The sequence below is a fragment of the Corvus moneduloides genome, chromosome 5 (genome assembly GCF_009650955.1).
Source record: "Corvus moneduloides isolate bCorMon1 chromosome 5, bCorMon1.pri, whole genome shotgun sequence".
NCBI lineage: Eukaryota > Metazoa > Chordata > Aves > Passeriformes > Corvidae > Corvus > Corvus moneduloides.
Window position 1 is genome coordinate 36,548,183 of NC_045480.1, and position 17,431 is coordinate 36,565,613.

Sequence of the window (17,431 nt, forward strand, 5' to 3'; positions counted from 1 at the left end):
CGACTTTCCTGTAAACATCTCTGGTCGTCTGTCTCATTTGAAGGCTTCTAACTGCAGAGAATTGAGCGGGCAGGGAGCTATATTTCTCCCTCTTTGCTTCTGCTGATGGTATTTGCTCTGCAGCTGATTCAGGTACCGATTTTAGAGCTACTAAAGAGCTAGATCGCCCTTGCTACCTCTCAAGGCTGCTCGAGGCTTTCTAAGGCATTGAAATACAAGTGTTAGCCGGTATAAAGCTGAAAAGATACCTTCCACAGTCTTTAATGCTCTTGGTTACTGAAACTGAGTTTGCACTTCTGTCCTTACACAAATTAAATAAAATGTGTTGGACAAGAAACCTGGATCATTCATGGGGGCAAGGAAGGCAGCATCATGAGAGGGAAGGACAGCCAAGAGGATGATGTAATGCCCACCACTTCAGCCTATGGATGCAACATCTACCCCTGGAAGAAAATAGGATGCCTCCAGCTGCCATGCTGCAGTAGGCATCCACACAGCTCATATGGGGTTGCTTTTTTGCAGGTTCAGCCCTGGAAACCTGATCTAGCAAATCAAGAAATAGTATTTTTGTTGATTCTAGTGGAGTTCACACAGGCTCTCATTTCCATTTGAAAAGTTAATTTTGCAGTCTTTAGTCAACCGAGATATAAGTCTGTTGGAAAACCAATTTCAAGGAAACAAATGAAGAGAGAAAGCTCTCCAGTAAAAAAACAAACCAGTCAGAAGTTTTTAGATATTATAAAACAGAAGAGGAACTGTTCACACACATACAGTATCCTAATTGTGTTTCTTTTAGCATGCGTCCCTCAAGATATAAAATCAATAACATAAAATTGATGAAGATGAAAATATTAAAAAATGACAGCTCCCTTCTGACCAGGTATGTATTGCTAGTTCCAAATCATTGCAAGGTGCAAGATAAATACTTTTCCTTTAATACCATGTCTGGAAAAAAAATAGGCAATGAGAAGAATAAAACCAGTCAGCTGCATGATTTTTTAATTTTTTGTTTTAAGTCAGCCAAAAGCTGAACATGAAAAGCTAAGCATTGCTTTCATTAACTTCAATGGGAATTTCATTTCTGATTTATCACTGGATTTTAACTGATGACAAAGTTGTTTCTACAAAACAAGAGAGGCAGTATATAATTATCTAAGTGCACAAGACACACACGTAGAGGAATCAACAATGCAGTTTTCCAATTTCTTCTAAAGGCATTACAGTTTGACTGTTTTATACTATCTACAGGCCTTGTCCTTCAGAGGAAGAGAAAACTGTCTTCCATCAAATAAATCCAGGCTTTTCTGACAACAGTTTTTAAATACAGTAGTGATAAAGTTAGCGTAACTTACAGAAGTGTTTCAGATGAGGATCTATGCTTAAGGAAAATGGAACTTTCCAGTATTTTTCTCAACATGACTTTTCACACACAAACAATGAGGGTGCCACTTACTAATTAAACAATGGGCACTTATGTCAAAATCCTGCAAACTTCAGGGGTCCTAAACCCATATAAATAAATAATAAAAAGCCATTAAATAAAATTTAGAAGAAATTGGTCAAACCAGAACATGCTTTCATAAGAAGGTTTTCAATTACAGTTTTACTCATTTGTTGTATTGCAAAAAGATTATTTTGCAGTTATACAAGAATATATATTAGTATGAATACATGAATTATATAAACAGACTACAATCAATTTGAATCTCCCAGAAGTTTTCATTGCTACATATTGCTGGGAAGTAGATGTTCTGAGACTATTTACATTCAATTACAAAAAAAGAAGTCGGAAGTCTGTTTAAATATACTTGTTAATATTGAAGCTTCCATGTATATTCCTTCTCCTTCAAAAGACAAAATTCTGTCCTACTGTGTGTTGGAAGTTGTTTAGCCACCAATGAACAACAATAGCAAAAAAAAATGGAGGCAGAAATTGGTAAATTTTATTTAGTTTCACCACACTAGTTACCTTGGATATATGCCCTGAGAGTCTGCGATGATTCCCTTGCAAATTGTTCATAAATGTGCCCTGGAAATCACCTGTAACCTTTCCTGTGTGTCATAATGACTCCTGAAAAGGCACTGGCAAATTTGAGAATACTCTTATTCTCCTCAACTTTTTATTCTCTATGTCTGGTGCCTGCAGTTAATGCCAAGAGTGGAACTCACAGAGATTGTGGGTTCTGTCAGAAAGGAGATAGATAACAGTAATCAGAGATTGTTAAATATACTAATATTTGTTAGTTAACATTTCTTTGTTCTGAATCATTGCAATGACATAAACAAATTGGAATAGGAATAGATTACGAAAATAAAGAAATTGGCCTAATATTGGAAAAAACATAATGAGAGGGAAACAAATATTGTTTCTGTCATCATAAGTTCATGGAAAAAATTATTCAGGTCTGTTATACATATGAATGGACTGCCAAGGAAGACAAATAAAGATAAATCTACAAAAGCAATCACTTTGTCAATTGTGACGAAATTTTATTTCTTTCACTTTCCATTGGGTACAGACAAGTACCCTAACAAGCAACACCAGGCCTAATTGTAACTGTGATGATTACCTTACATTCTATCCTCTAGCATATGCTATTTTCTTGCTTCATACCACACTTGTAACTTATCATGCTTTGTGTCATCTGGAAAGTGGTTGCAGGCACTCACTCTAATGAAATGATTTAATTTTTAAGCAGTGCTTCCATTATGTCAACCTATTGTAATATGAGATAACTAGCTTTGTGCAGGTCCACTTTCTACAGGGAGAAAACAAAAGGTTTATTACTGGGTGACAATTATATGATGACTTTAGCAAAATGTTTCCAAGATGAACGTCAATAAAATTTTTTCTCTGGCCCAGATGAGAAATAAAAAGCATGGAGGTACAAGTCTGAGTAAATGCAGAATAACAGGAGAACTCTTATCTCTTACCCAAGTATATAGGTTCCTTTGTGGCAGACTTCCAGAAAAAATGGAATCTGTGTATTCAAGCAAACTGTGAAATCGCAAGTTTCAGGAAGTTTTAGCTGTGGCACTGGCAAGCTCAAACTCTCATATGTGTTCTAACAATGCACAGGAAAATTTAATGTAGCCACAGGTAAGGCAGTTTCTCTCACATCCCCAGCCTGCATAAGTGCCTACTGGCTGTGCCTAATGAATGGGGAAATTGTGCATCTAAATAATGTATTTTCTTGTGTCATTTTACTATGATTGACAAAATCAATTCAAAGTGCTCTACACTGTTAGCAAGTGTTTTTCTGATAGTTTATTTTGTAATATTCGATATCTGATTACCTACTTTACAGACTATGACAATTTAAAGCTCCAGATTGGATAATATAAGATAATTTAAGCCTGAACAAATGTAACATGAACCAATTAGTTTTCTATGGCATCTGGAAAACAAAAAAGCACCTCAAATCAGGACATTAGGGGTTTCATTTTATTATGAAAATTTTAAATAACTCTAAATGAAAAATCACAGCTCCTTAAAGATTGTATCATTCATATCCAACACTTTTTCTACTTTACACTTTTCATTGAATCTGTTAACTTAGGCATACACCTTTTTCCTCTTACAAGAAACTAAACCCTCCAGACCAAAATTCTTGGAGAAATGCATTTGCCTCTCTAAATTTCTGCAATGTCTCACAGGAAAATAATAATTTACAAAATATTTTATTGGAAATTCTTTTTGAGTGATTATTGCAGTATTTTTGCATTTCAGAACATGATTCCTCCATACAAATTTCAGTCAGTGAAAGAAATCTGCTCCCCTTCATTTTTAACTCCTCTGTCTACTTCACAACAGAAGTACCAGCAGCTAGCATTTCCAGGTTTTAAATCTATTCCCTCTTCACTTTTATTTTCAATTATTTTTAACAGAGCAGTATTTCACAAAACTTTTTGAGAGTGTTCAGGGGTTTCAGTGTGTTAAGCAGTAGCAGTGAGGTATTCTCAGTTCTTGTGATAAACAGAAGGAAAAAGAGATGGACCACAGCATTGTGATAGCCAAGTTTCCATGTGTATTTAACCACCAGTGCATGTTTCACACTTGCAGTGTAGTGGAGTCTCTGCCCATACCTGTAGCCTGTACTCCTTTCCCAGACTTGGAGAGACTGAACTTTGGTGTGTTTGGCTCATCTCTATTTATTCTTGAAACTGTCTCTCTACTTTCTTGACCTTGTTCTTCATTAGACTTCTTTTACTTCATTTCCCTTTGGATACTATGTAGAGGATTATCTCAAGATTTTCCCATGTGACTCTTAGTTGTTTTAAAATTATACTATAAATAACTTGCTAAAAGACAAAGATAGACAACAATTAGCCAAATATATTAAAAAGATGGTTGTGAGGAACTAGGAACTCACAAAATGTGATATATACAGTGAAGTTATTACCACAAATACTGAGAAAAAATTTGTCATATTTTGCTTCTTTCATCTAGCCACCTGACCTATGTATTTAAGAAGGAAATCCAAGCACTTCCCCTGGTCAAATTTCACAGGTCAAAAAAAAAATCCTGAAAATATGTTCATTGCAAATGGAAATCCCCAAATACCTTGAACACTTATTTTAACCTTTTTTAAAAAACATTAAAATAGAAGAAAGCTTGTCATTCCAGATTCTAAAGTTTGTGGCTCTTATCCACATCCATATAGTTAATCATCTTTCAGTCAGTACTTCAGTCACAAGAACACTATATATAAATAAAGGACATATAGAAGAATGTCCTGGATTGCAGTGTATTCTATTACCATCCTCAGGAGCCGTTGAGACCAGGTGGGGCAGTGTTTCCTTGCCTCCTCCCCCCAGACTATCTTTCTGTTAATGGCCCATCATTGTCCTGCCGCATGACTCAGAGATAACTCCCTCTGGACTATCTTCTGTTAATGAGCCTAATCAACACTTGGCCTCATGACTCATTACCCCATTGTGAGATGCTCCACCCAGAGGGAGGAACCAAGCATCCCATCGTGGATATAATCTGGGACTCTGACCACCAGAGGTGATGCCTTTCCACTGGATTTCCAGAGGATAGGAGTTACACAGCTACCACTGGACCTTCTGAGGAGGAGCAGACCCTTTGTTTCTACAGGATCACCACTTCGGGAGGACTGCAGCCACTATTCTACTGGACTGCTACCACCACCCTGACTAACAGGGTGCCAGGTTGTATCCTAACTCTGTCAGTTTAACCCAGTGTTATCCGCTTTTATTGTTTTTTTTTTTTCTTTCCCCCTCTTTTTATTTCCCTATTAAATTGTTATTCTGACTTGGTGTCTCCCACTAGTTTGTTTTCAAACTAGCACAAAGAAGCAGAACAAAACTTAGAGGTGTTGTAAATAACAATTGACAAACAGAGACACTAACAGACACAGTAAAGAAAAAAGGAATACTTTGATAGGGTTGAATTTGCTATGATTTCACACTACTGCAGAATAGGGGAAAGAGACATTTTTCACAGCACACATGAACTGCCTGAAGTGTATCAAATGATGTCACAGATGCTTTCTAGGCTTTGTCTAGAAGTGTGGACAAAAAATTTAAACTTTCCTTCTTCACTGCTGAGCTAACTCCATCCTGGCTCCTGAGCGTTCTGGAAAAGCTCCATTACCAGTATCATGCATTCTATGTATCCTGATCAAATGAGAGCAAAGAGCGTGGATTTCCAGTTTAAAATATGTAGCAAATAGGCACCTGACATGGCTCCATTCCTGCTCCAGGCAGGCTGCCACCATCAGCAACTTTCACCATTGTAAATAACATTGACATGCTTGTAAATTTTAAACATATCTATGCTCTCTGGATAGGTTTCACTAACTTGAAGGTCCCACATTCTGTTTTAAATCAGAGTGTTTAGGTTTGTGTTATGTTTATCTTGTAAAACAAGTAAATATTGTAAAAAACATGGTTTATAATATGGCCATGTTTTTAGGACTCCAGATCCCAGCTCCATCTGTGCAGTCACATGGAGGATGAACATTCAAAAGTTGAATTTTTATGTGAACAGCATTCTAATTTTCAATCTTCCAAAGCTGATATCTAATGGTTATTAGTACTTGCAAGTTTTATGCATGCAAGGTAGTAATCAATTTCAATATCCTGTTAACTATGAGTCTTCAAGTTATTGAACAGAAATAAAAGTTGGAATAAAGATTTTATTTTCCTTTAAACTAATTATTAAACAATCTACTAAAATGAAGAAACAATATTTTCTAGCTTTAGTAAGTCTGTGTTAAATACCTTGTATACAGTTCTCCAGTGAATTCTAGCCCGCTTTCCACATTACTATTTCTTCAGTATTTGCAGAATAACTGCAGAAATGGAAAAATACATAAGATCTAACAGATATATGTTGAATTTTTAACTGATTTCTGGGCACAAGAAAGAAAATGTGAGATCAGTTGATCTGAACAGCAACATTAGAAAAACCTTATATCTACATCATCTTATTTACAAGTATAGCTATATACCTGCTAACCTCTGAGGTGGCACAGATACAGACACTGGAAATTCTCCATTGCTAATATGAAACACCTATATCCAACTCCAGACAAAAATTGCAGTGAAAATTACTGAGAAGAGGTCCAATTTTGCTTCAGGTACTGTCATTGACTTCTACTGATGAAACTCTTACATAGAATGAATTATATAAAATGCATACAGCTAGAAAATACGAATTTGAAAATAGATTGCTAAAATAATTCTGGTTTACAGTGAGCAAGGCTAACAAGAATGTTATATTTTTATGTATTGAAAGTATACGCGCCACTCTTGACAAGTCAAATACCAGCATGGTCTGTCACTTGCAAAAAAAGTTGACAAAACATAATTATGTCCTCTTTACACCAAGATTTGTCTCTATCCACAGGAATGACAAGAAGGTGATCAGGAGTAGCCAGCATGGATTTACTAATGGTAAATAAATCATGCTTGAACAACCTTACTGCCTTCTGCAGCGTAACAATTACCTGGGCTGTATGAGCAGAGAGCGATATCATCTGTCTTGACTTCAACAAGGTTTTCAACACCGTCTCTCACAAAGTCCTCATAGCCAAACTCAGAGAGTGTGGACCGATGAGTGGGCAGTGAGGTGGGTTGAGAACTGGCTGAACAGCAGATCCCAGAGGGTTGCAATCAGTGGCACAGGATCTAGCTGGATGCCTGTCACTAGTGGTGGCCCCCCAGGGTCAACACTGGGCTCAGAATTGTTTAGTTTGTTCATGAATGACTTGATGAAGAGACATATGCCTCCTTAGCAAGTTCAGTGATGACACAAAGCTGGGAGGAGTGACCGATAGCCCAGAGGGCTCTGCAGCCCTTCAGAACCCTTGACAGGCTGGAAAGATGGGCAGAGAGGAATCATAGAATCATAGAGTGTTTTAGATTGAAAGGGACCTTAAAGATCATCTAGTTCCAACCCCCTGCACACATTTCACTAGACCAGGTTGCCCAGAGCTCCATCCAATCTGGCTTTAAGCAGTTTCAGGGATGGATTACCCTGGACAACCTCTTCCAGTGCCTTATCAGGCTCCCAGTAAAGAACTTTTCTGTAATGTCTAATCAAAATTTACTCTCTCAGTTTGAAGCTTTTCTGTCTGAAGTTCAACAAAGGCAAATGCAGAGTCCTGCACCTGGGAAGGAATAACCCCATGTTTCCCCACAGGCTGAGGGATGAGCTGCTGAAAAGCAGCTCTGTGGAGAAGGAGCTGGTGGACAACAAGCTGTCCATGAGCCAGCAGTAGCCTTGTGGCAAACAAGGCCAGTGGTATCCTGGGGTGTATTAGGAAGAGCTTTGCCAGCAGGTCAAGGAATGTGATCTTGCCTCTCTACTCAACTCTGGTAAGGCCATATCTGGAGTGCTGTGTCTGGTTCTGGGCTCCCCAGTATGAGAGACATGGAGCTTCTGGGGCGAGTCCTACTGAGGACAATAAAGGTGATTAAGGGACTGGACCATTTCTCATATGAGGAAATGCTGAGAGAGCTGGGCCTGTTCAGACTTGAAAAGAGACAACCAAGAGGGAACTGCACCAGTGTCTATCAGTACCTAAGGGAGAGTGTCAGAGGATGGAGCCAGGCTCTGCTCAGTGGTGCCAAGCAGTAGGACAAGAGGCAATCAGCAGAAACTGATGCACAGGAAGTTCCACCTGAACATGAGGAAGAACTTCTCTATTGTGTAAGTGACTGGGCACTGAAACAGATGGTCCGTAGAGGTTGTGGAGTCTCCCTCACTGGAGACGTTCAAGAACAGTCTGGACACAGCCCTGTGTCATGTGCTCAAAGATGACTGCTTGAGCAGGGAGACTGGATCAGGTGACCCACTGTGGTCCCTTCCAACCTTACCCATTCTGTCATTCTTTGATTACAAGACCAAAGAAACAGGGAATGATGGCAGCTCACTACAACTCTCTGCATTGCCTTCTCAAGGAGACAGTTACTGGTGACCTGACCATCAGGAGTGTCATGAGAAAGGTGAACATGACATCATTCTTATAGAGATATATATTAATAAGTTTCTCACTAACAATTTACACTTGTATTGCTAATGAGTTCTGTTTTGTGTTAATTAGATAATCTGGACAGTGAATATTAACACTTGGATTTACCACAACAAATTTTTGCTGTGTTTTAATTAACTTGGAAGGTTCTTAATTAGACTAACAACATTATTTGACTTTCTGTGCAAGATGCAATCTTACAATAATCTGTTAAATACAAAGAAAAAAAATGGTACTTAAAAAAATTATCAGTAAACATTTTCTTTAAAAAAAAATCCTCACATAAGTTAACACAGCAGAGTAAACTTCTGTTTTGTTTTCTAGAGGGGTGGGTATGATACATAAAAGGGAAATGCTGTTTCATCCATAGTTGCTTTCATTGAGAATCAAAGTTTAACTTATGACTATTACTTAGTCAAAATATATATTTCAAATCAGTTGGTTGCACCTCGTGATCATGACAGTCTTAGAACTTCTTATAAACTGTGATTTTATGTAGCTGAGAAGGAAAGACATTTTCTTTATATCATACATAGAAGGCAAGGCAGAACCAGTGATTAAACTTAGAATTGCCTGTTTTCTGGTCCATTGCCCTAATCACAAGATCATTTTCTGTGTTCAATTTTGGATAATAAAGAAATTATATAATATGGATTTTTCAAGCTTCATTTCCAATGCCTTATCTGCAACCAGGGTGCAATTTTATTTTGTCTCTTAGGCAAAATTCCTTATCTCAATTTGTTTTGAAGTAAGTGGGACTTTTGTATGCAGTGAGTATGTGTTTTTTTTAAACTGGTATATATTATTCAGAATCTCATCAACAATGACGAGAGATATTAATTTGTTCACATTGTACTTCCTTTTTCTTTGGTTTGGTAATTAGTCACAATCAAAATATTTCCAACCTGCTTTTTGAAGTTGACTTTGAATGACGAACAATAGCATTAGGTCCAAACCCAAACCTGATTAACATTTTTGACAATGAATTGATTAGATAAAATACTTGTAGAAAGTGGATCACCAATTTTGCTTGGAGTACATTCAAGTATTCACGTGTGCATAATCATTAAGTTGTATGGATATAATGTCCTCTTAGATCTTTACTTTTAAAAATCAGCTGTGTGTAATAGTTAAATCAATGTGTAGTAATACAAACACATACTGCCAAAACCATCCAATGAAGTACTGCCTGTAGTTAAGACATAATGGAAAGCTGCAAGTACTAAGAGAATTGGTCCTTTCCCAAGTACCACAGACATTTCATGCAGTCAGCAGTGATCCCTCTCAGACATCAGGAGAAGAAATCCAATCATTGTCAGCAAGTGTCACAGCTGAAATCATTCTGAGTGATTATGTCAGATTTTGAAATTCCCTTTCACGTCACAAATAAGAAAAGAATCATGTTCTATGAATAGAATATGAAAAATATACCCCACTCTACATCAGAATTGCTTTCATAATCTTACCTCTCTTGTCAGCTCTAGAGGTCTAACATGATGTATCAGTCAAAATCTTCAGATTATGTGAGACATAATTCAAGTAATATTTGAAAACAAAACCCAAAAGCGCATCAATACGCAAGTCTGTAGGCACCATTGGTTTGTGAAAGTTTGAAGATTTCCTTTCTAAAAAGCCATTCTCTGTAGAATATACTAATTACTCTAAAACTACATAACTGCAAAATTGTTACTATATAAAAAAATAAAATGCTTATACCAGTAACAAATGTCTTATATTACCAATAAAAGTATATATTTATAAATACATTGATATCGTCCTTTTGAACTTCTTTCAGTTGTCATGGCTCAGACTATAGTGAACAACCTTTTCGTCTAGTTTTAATAACGTTTATATATTCAGTAGTAAGAAACATTATGTCATGTCCAAAACAAATTTTTTTTTTTTTGCATGTTCTTTTTTTAAATACTCTGCCACTGATCTCAAGAGAATTGCTTTCTCTAATGTTAAGGCTGTATGTACAAAAGAAATCATATAAGTAAGAAAAATTGCAATGTCTGACAGATTTTTTTTAGCTCATCCATTTCCATTAATCCCAATTGTTTTGTGGAAAACGTGCACAAATTTATCACCATAAACTGTTTCAGCAAAACTATAATGCATCTTTTCCCCAGTTAAAAGTTATCTATTGAGAGCTAAAGAGAAATAACAGATTATCTCAGTTCGTCTTTGGAAATGTAACAAGGAAATAAATATGAATTCTTGGTTTATCACTGACAAAAGACAATTTGAATAACTCTGCAAGCACTCAAGAATCAATCTAATGAGTTTTGAGCAATGAATGCTTTGAAGTCACAGGCAAGTTATTGTCTTGGCTATGAGGTGTCATTTATGCTTATAAAGTAATCCATCTTGCTCCAGGATTATTTTGCCTCTGCTTCTCATAAAATGATTCATATCAATATTTATCTTTAGGCTTCAGTTGTTTTGTTTATGGCTTAAGGTATAACAATAAAGCTCTTCGTATTGACTAATCATCAGTTATTTATACAAAGTTTCAATTAAACTTTTTTAATGATAAATTACAATTCATGGTTAGCTTAGAAACACATTGATTCAGTAGTGGTGTGATCAATATCAATTATACAAAGATAATTAAAACTGTTTTTCAATCATAAAATTGGAGAGTTTTTCCAGTTTTTAAATATGATCCTGTTGCATAGCTAATGGTAATAGCAAGCAACCTTATTTTTCTAAATTAGCTTCAGACTGGAAAAGCTACACTTCAGGCAAAAATATTTTGAGGGTGGAACTATGTAGTTAAATAAAATATTTCCCAGTTAGGTTAATTTTGCATCACATTGTTACTAGACTGTCTCTGAATAGTTTACAGGTGTTTTGAAAAGCATGTCCTAAATTTAGTTTCTTAGTTTCTGTCAAAAGTCTGCTAGAACAAGAAAATTTTTTGTTACTTTCAGGACAAGTAAGAAAAGCAAACATTATACTGGCAGTTTTGAAATTCAAATTGCTCTTTGAAATTTTAAATTGTTTTATTAGTCACTCAGGAAAGACTAAATTTGTTTGACTTAGTTTTCCCAGACAAATAAGAAAAACTTTTGTATGATGTTGCAATTTTATGTATGTTCATGGCTTCACATCTAAACTTGATTCATAAAACCTTTCCCAAAGAGCTGGCAAAAGCACATTCATTTAGAACTGCTGTCTTACAACCATCCTCATTTTATGCCAAGATGAAACTTGTACTGTTAAAAGATGTATTTTGGAAAGAATTTTCTTAGCTCACTTGAGATATGTGGTAATACAAAGATACAAATCTTCTCTCTGTAAAAAGAAGAGAGGGAAATGAATCTGTGTTCCTGAAATTTCACACAGTTATGCATCTTTTTATCTATGATGGACTAGGTGACAATACTGTTCTGTAGTCCTTGACTGGGAAACTATTTGCTTGAGTAGAAACTACAGGATCAGACTTGAGCGTATAAGATTTTACTTAATTTAAAGTTTACCCTCATTTAACTTCATGTTCAGATGACTACTTAGAACATCCGAACCTCATCTTTTCCTCTTTTTTGGAGTTCTGAGTGCAGAAGAACCTCCAGATAAGAAGTTCTTATATGTCATAGGTTAGTAAGCATAGTCCCGGAAGGGACGTCCTTGCTGAGGGGTGCTTACAGTTTCCTCTGGGAATTGATAGAACCTATCAGCTGGCCAGGTTGAATATGGACAATTCTCTAAGCCACTTAAAGTTGTGACCGCCTCTGTGATCCACATTTAAGAATAGGCAAACTCCCCCTCCAAGCTCTCTCTCGTTTCCGGCGCTGGGACAGGTGGCTGCGGGCCCCGTGTGGGGGCCAGCGGGGCCAGCCCAGGCCCTGCCCGGGCCAGGCCGGGCCGGGCCACGGCCATCCTGGAGCCGATGGACCTGTTCCAGCCATGGAACCCCCCCCCACTGCCTTGCCGTGGGCAGCCGGAGGGGCTCGGCTCTCCCCCCTCTCCACTGCAATAAGAAAAATTCAACATTCCAGCTGCAAAGCTGCAAGGCCGAGGTGAGAGTAACCCTTTTTATTGCTGTGAAGAGCTGAAAACCTGAGGGAAGAGAGAGAGGAGATGCTTAAAGCTGAAATTCTGTTGTGAAGCTATGATATATCAGAGTATCCTGTTGTAATTTCATGAAGATATGGGGGGTGGAGTGTTCAGCTCGTGAGCAAAAGCACCTGTGCTGAGATAGGCAGATGCTGACGCAGCTGTAATTTCATGAGAAGTTTGGACAGGGAGAGATGAACCAGATGAGGACTTTTGCTCCAAACGGGAAAGGAGAAACCTCAGTCCCTAGAGATGCTCCCAGAGATAGTCCTAACGAAGAAGATGAGGAAGACCCTTTGCTCCCAGGGAAGGAGAAGGGCCTCTGTTTTTGTTTCTGAACGGCTCAACCTTAAAATTGTACCCCAAAAAACTTCCAGAGTGGACCCTCCCGAAAGCAGTTTGTGGGAGAAGCTGCAAGTCGGGGGAAAGGACTCACACGCAGGCAGAGAGACTCCTCTTCCTAAATGGACTGAACAATATTTGGAAGTGGGCGGCTGTCTCGTTGTGATAATGTTTTCATAGCATGAGCAAGAAGAGACTTCTCTTTCTAAATGGACTGAACAAGGTTATTATGGAAGTGGTAAACAGACTGAACATCTTAAGGGTTGTCTTTTTACATTGTCAGTGGGAGAAGGGAGGAAGGTGGGGGGAGGAAGAGAGTTCTGAAGGTGGTATAATTTTTTTCCCTCTTTTAGGTCTGTTAATAAACTTCTTTATAGTCTTTCAAGTTTGGTGCCTGCTTTGCATTTCTCCTAATTCTTATCTCACAGAAGATAAACAGTAATGAGTATTTTAGACCAAACCACTACACTAAATTGGTGTTTCTACCCGGTTACAAACCGAACCCGCGACACATGTGCTGTCCAAAAATGCTACAGAACCAGTGCTGAATTCATTTGATCAAGTCAGATGGTAGTGAAGAACCAAGAAGGTGCCCGTGGAGACGCAGCACTGTGTTAGATCAGGAAACTTCTTCAAACTTGGTGAGTGCATTTCTTAACATGGGTCAATATGAAATCATGTTTTCATATCCTTTTTTGCTTTGTAAAAGTAATTAATCTCTGCCTAGTGTTATTATTCACTTTATTATTAGTAAAGTAAATGGGCCTGTCTTTTTTTTGGTCTTTTTCTGACATCCCCTTCAATTAATTTTTTCTCAAGTTAGCAGAGTAATCTGGAACACAGCATATCAGAAGCCACAAGATGAATTTACAGAATAAGATGTATCTTTTCATTCTCTTGTTCAGCACATTACATTGAGAAAATATGCTCATTAAATTATCAGTTATGGCAATATCTTTCTCTTAAGTGATGACAATAAATTTAGTACCTAAATGCCCACAAAATTTGAAGGATTTCAATAGAAAAACCCCAGCAAATTCCAGTACCTGTTTTAGAGACATTGTCTAGGGCCAAAGAGTATAAAATTGAAATTTTTATAACTTTAACATAATGTACAAATAGGTTTCTATGGGGAGTACTAGATTTTCAGTGGCAACATAGCAAACATCGCCAACCTGCCTTCCAATCCCAGCTCATTTGTACGCTCAAGCAGTCGGCTACTTGATCAAACGTCTCTAAATGCAACTGATCTCCACATAAAAATTCAGCCCTGAACAGTTTAAATATGGCAAGTCCAGCTCTATCCCTGCTGTGCTGCTAGAAGAGACCTGTAATAAGCCATATACATTAGATGCAACAATCTTATAGATTCTGAGGATTCCCTTATAGTGGCAAGAAAGGAAAACGTGAATTATCTCTAACCTCTGCATTCTGACAGCCCACTTTGAAAGAGAATGTAAAAAATAAAACCTGCAAATACCTATCTTGTGGATTTATATTTTTCTCTAAGAAAAGAAGAGATTTTGATTCAATATTTTATCAGAGTTAGACTGGCAGCAACAGCTTCTATTAGTAGAAACATGATAAAACTGGACTTCTTATAAATTGTAAATCTGTAGATTAACATTCCTCCTTGTAACAGTTAAAAATTCAGTTCTACCTGGCCTACAGTTTCATGATAGGACCTTGCCACCACTTTCCAATTTTTTTTTCTCACTCATGCCCTTAGCTGATAAATTCAAAACACAACTAATGTGTCTTAAAATTAGTTATTCCTGTGTGGTAAACATCTAAATGAAGGACAAGCTTTTTCATTAGAGATACTGAACAGCCCTTTCTCTTTATGCTTTATGACCAGTGAGTATATTCTAGGTATATTTCCCAACAGTATATTTCTCTTCCCATATACATGTAAAATATTCTTCAAAAATCCACATTTATTTGTCCCTCTTAAAAAAAAGAAAAAAACAACTTTATAAAAAGCTGAGAGAAAAGAAGCCCATTTTTAGCCAAAACTCTCTGATAAGCAAACAGCCCAGTTCTTAATTCTTCCTTGCCTTAACTAGAGCAACTCTTTCTCACCATCTCCAAAAAGATTAAATTTGTCTATTGAGTTTTTAATAAGTGGTAGCACAAAAGTAAAGCTCATGTCACCGAAACAAGCACTGGCTTTATTTTTTCTATCACATCTCTTCAACAAGAACAGATAATGGTCTTAGTGTACTGCTGAGGGTAAAAGGTCTTTTGAAATATGAGATTATTTCAAAGAACAACAAAAACAAATAAAAAGTTAGGAATCAGAAATGCAAAAATCCTGCTGGACCTCTTTGGTGGCAATTGCTTTATAATTATCCATTTTATGTTAACTGCTTCACTTTTTCTATTAAAGGTCCATTTTACTTTCTACCTTCTTTTGTTAAAATAATTTCAATATACTTAATTTATGTTATATTTTTTAATTCACTAAGTTTTGTCATTTTTCGTAGTGGAAATACAGAGCAAAAAAATTCAACTGCTTGCAGAAGGACTTTTCCATTTTTCTAACATTGAGTTTGCTGAAAACATTGGGAATGAAATCTCCCTAATAAAAAATAATAGTTTTTACTTATGCCACCAAACACATTGATACAAGCCTATGAAATATCAGAGTAGTCTTGAAGTCCTGCCAAGAATTACTGAGATCAGTGAAAAGAGTAAAAGCTGCTTCTCTCTGGTAGGCTTTAATTTCTTCTCCTCTGTCTTTACTCTTCTCATTTCATTATAGTTTACATGAATTCTTAATTTTTTGTGTCAACAGTACACTTAAAATTTTAATACTTCATAAATTAAATAATTACATAAAGAAAAAGTGAAAATATTATCGCCGTAATAGGAGTTGGGTTTTCAGAATAATAACTGTGAAATTTTCCACTTTCCTGACATATGCCATATTTTCTTTAATCAATCACAAAACAATAGATAGACCTTCCTATAAAGCAGAAACAATGCTTCATTTTGTCAGGGGCTGGAAATGGTATTGCTTCTAATGAGGATGAGCATGGATGAGTGAATAGTATCAGAGATTCATAGCTACTGCTGTCATCGACACTCATGAAACACAAGTCATGTTTCAGCTGTCAAGTCCTACGATTCCGAAACTTTCTTCCACAATTTGAGGTACTTTTATAGGAAGCATAATTAATCAAAAAATCCCTAGCTCCAAGTCATTCTTTAATGACATATTGGAATAGTCATGCAATTTCCCTAAGAGACACAGATAAATGCTGCAAACATACTGAGTGTGAAAAAATGTTATCTGTCAGTTTACACACACAGGTGTTAGACCTCATTTATATTCTTCTTCCATTTAACACAGATAAAGCACATCTGGCAGTTAATATTTTGTTAGAGAAAGTCTTGCTGAGCCTCATCACAACCAACTGCGTCAAATTTTCTCTCCCTGCACAAAGCATGAAGTAACATTGTGCATCAAAACTTGTTTCAATGAAACATCACGTTTTTCAGCTTGTGAGAGTTCATCCTTTTTCAACTGCTGCTGTGTTTGAAATACAAATGGTTTAAACAGCATGGTAGACAGGTGTTTGAAAGCAATTGTCAGCACTGGAAGGAAGTATCTTTTCTTTTTCAAACTAAAAACTAAAATGTTTAGTTTTTCCTCATATGTAACCATGGAAACCACTTCAAATGGACAAATACCTTCTAGAGACATACATAACCCCATTTCTGTGGATCATGGGAGCAATGCCATCCCTGCCCTATTCCAGCTGGTCTTCCAATTCATCCAGAAAGTAAAACCAGAAATTCTCTGAAACAAGTGTTTTGAGTCAAGAAAAATCCTTCAGCATTAACGACAGCAGAAACTACAGCTCCAAGGGCAAACAAAATCCTCTTCCATATCAAGTTCATCCCATGTTTATAGAGCTCCCAGGACAATGTTATCATGCTGATCTTTTATTTAAGATGCTAAGAGTGTTTCTATTATTTACTGGCAGCTCTTTTAACCTCCATCTCCCCACTGCTGTTTCCCCTCTTTCCTTCCTCTGTTCTTTCCCTGGATTACTACTGCCCACAAATATATAAAAATCTATATGCACAGAACATATAAACAACAAATTAAAGAAAGCTAAATATTTGATTTCTGTAGCTTTTTGCAAATTCAATCTGACTACAACTTTTCTGACCTTATTTAACATTTGTATTTTATCTGTTCAGCAAATCCAGGCAGTTTGTAACAAGCAAAAGGAATCAGAACAGAAACAAAATACTTTTATCATTATAAAAGTTCTGACCACATGTATAGCTAAAGTGGGAATCAATTATATGCTTGACACTTCATATGCTATGGCATTCCTTATGATGTTGTCAGAGCATAGAAGAAAAGAGGGATACTCCTCTTTGTCACAAAGCAGGCTGACAAACAGTGAAAATAATTCAAAGTTTTGATGAAAATTCAGAACAAACCCCCATTACCTGGTTTCAAATTCTATTTCAAGCTTGGAATTCACTCCAGCTTTTCCTAAAGG